This window comes from Lissotriton helveticus, chromosome 3_1 (assembly GCF_964261635.1).
Source record: "Lissotriton helveticus chromosome 3_1, aLisHel1.1, whole genome shotgun sequence".
Taxonomy (NCBI): domain Eukaryota; kingdom Metazoa; phylum Chordata; class Amphibia; order Caudata; family Salamandridae; genus Lissotriton; species Lissotriton helveticus.
This window is the reverse complement of record NC_136061.1, coordinates 81932629-81934813: the sequence shown is the minus strand read 5'-3', so window position 1 is coordinate 81934813 and position 2185 is coordinate 81932629. Positions and strand designations below refer to the sequence as shown.

The 2185-nt window shown below is 37.6% G+C and overlaps 1 long non-coding RNA gene across 1 annotated transcript; it reads left to right on the top strand.

The window, feature by feature from the left end:
* Positions 1 to 248: 248 nt before the first annotated feature.
* On the top strand, positions 249 to 1214 carry LOC144824413 (uncharacterized). Its single transcript, XR_013608934.1, has 3 exons — positions 249 to 336; positions 453 to 549; positions 1117 to 1214. It is a non-coding gene; the product is annotated as an uncharacterized LOC144824413 (long non-coding RNA).
* The last annotated feature ends 971 nt before the right edge of the window (positions 1215 to 2185 follow it).

Below are 2185 nucleotides of genomic sequence, written 5' to 3'. Positions count from 1 at the left end.
GGCGTTGACCCGGGGAGCTTAGTGAGCAGCTGCTGCCCATATCACCGAAGGCCCTACAGTGATCTGAAATATAGCTTGTCTTTGTACAATCATATGTCTAATATTGAAATACAGACCTTCTAGTACTGTATGTTCTTTATCATAGTGATTGATTTTAATTAAAAAAGCCAGACCTGACCAAAAGCTGTAATATGTTAATATCAATAGATACCAGGACCTATGTTATCGCATTATTTTCTGTTTCATAACAGACTGAGACAGAGAAATACCACTGAGGATCACGTTGAAGCTAACTTTGCTTCATCTTGAAGAATATTTACATCTGCTCCTTGGCAGGTATGGTATGTAGCACGGCAATATCATAAGTTTAGTTAAGTGTCAGAGGCAAGAGAGATGGTAGCCGCCATAACAACAGAGAGGAACGATACATATGATTTTCTATCTATTTTTAGGTCTAACGTGGGACAAGAACACACAAACTAAACTAGTGGGCGCTTCTTTGTGCAAAGACATATTGAAAAAAATATGCAAGAAGGATCACTAATTAAGGTATTTAAGATCTGTTAACTTATAGCTTGGACTGGATTTGTCCTAATTTATCCCATATATAATTTTTTCTTTGTAGTAGATTTTACATAACTACTGGGTGCCCTTAATATCACACATTTCGCACTATGGAAAATCAATGTGAAACTTTATTGCTCTAGATGTATAGCCTTTCGATGAAAAAGGTCATTCTGAACTGTCATATCAGGTGGTGACTTTTCAGATTATTACACTTTCCAATGAAATCTTTTGAAGTAAATCGTTAATTTAACTGTCATGGAATGTCATTTTAGAGTAAATCCCCGTTTACCTGTTCAGACTGGTCCATGATAAACCAAACAAATGATTATCTGTAAAGATAATAATGCTCATTACTTATAGATCTACCTAGTATGTTCCCAATATCCCATAGCCTCTATACTTTGCTGATAGGTATACATTTCCATAGATGAAATAAACAAACTCCTGTTGTTTTTAAATTGTTGAGATTATTTTGCTGTTTAAATTGTAAATATAAAAGCCTATATATATTTTGTATAACATTAGATTTATTATTGTATATCTTTATAGCCTTGAAGAAGTCTCGTGGAGACGAAACGCGCCGCGTCGGCTATGATTATGTATCATGTTTTTAATGAATAAATGAAAATATCATCTATCAAAATAAAGGAAAAAGAAAAGTCTTTTAAAAAAACGAAGTCTTCAGAAAACTCATTGGGCTTTGGGAGTATATATTTTTGTGACTGTTATCATATTTCATTCTTAAAAACTGTATTACATTATTTTTCGACATTTGCAATATATTGGTATGTGCTGAGCAATTTCTGTTTACAGATTGCAGTGGGGTAGAGTGCAGTGGCATAAAGTCCAGGGTAGGGAGGTGAGAGGCAAAAGTTGCAATAAAAAAGGTGTGTGGTTGGAAAGGAGTAGAAGCCACATGAATGGGAATATGAATGGTAGACTGAAAACACAAGCACTCACTTGAGCAGAAAAAGGTAGCTCCAAAAACTGGAGCAGTGAATGGACACAAGTACTTAGTACATGCTGCAGGGGAGGGCCAAATGCAAGAAGAGGATATGATGTGGCATGCCATGACAAACAGCAGCGAAGCAAATGAGAGCGAAGCTGAAGCTAGCAAATGGTAAGCTATAGGGTGCTGTAAGCCCAATGTATGTAAACAAAAGCCTTGCAGAGACAACGCATGTGCTGTCTAGGTGAAACCTAAAAAGGCTGAATATTGTCAAATGGATAAGTTGGGGCGTAGGCAGCAATCTATGGACTGATGTTTGTTCTCCCCAATGCCCACAGCTGTCATTTGCCTGGTGTCTTATCTTACGTGTATTCAGAGAGTGAGTACACTGTCATTAGAATGACCTCTCAGCACCACTGCGGTCCTACTGACTTTGTTATGAGTCTGGGTGGGTGTACAAGCTGTCATGTCCATAGTGTATTGTGTGTCATAGAAATTAATAGGTTGTTGTGTCATGGATCTTGAAGGGTACCACCTGAGACCTTGAGGGCAGTCAAGGTTATGTGGTTATAGCATTACCAGCCATCTTGTTACATTAGTGCATTGACTGAGTCCATGGTGTGGGAAGCCATAATATACAAGTACTTACTGGTCTATGTGGAGCTCTGT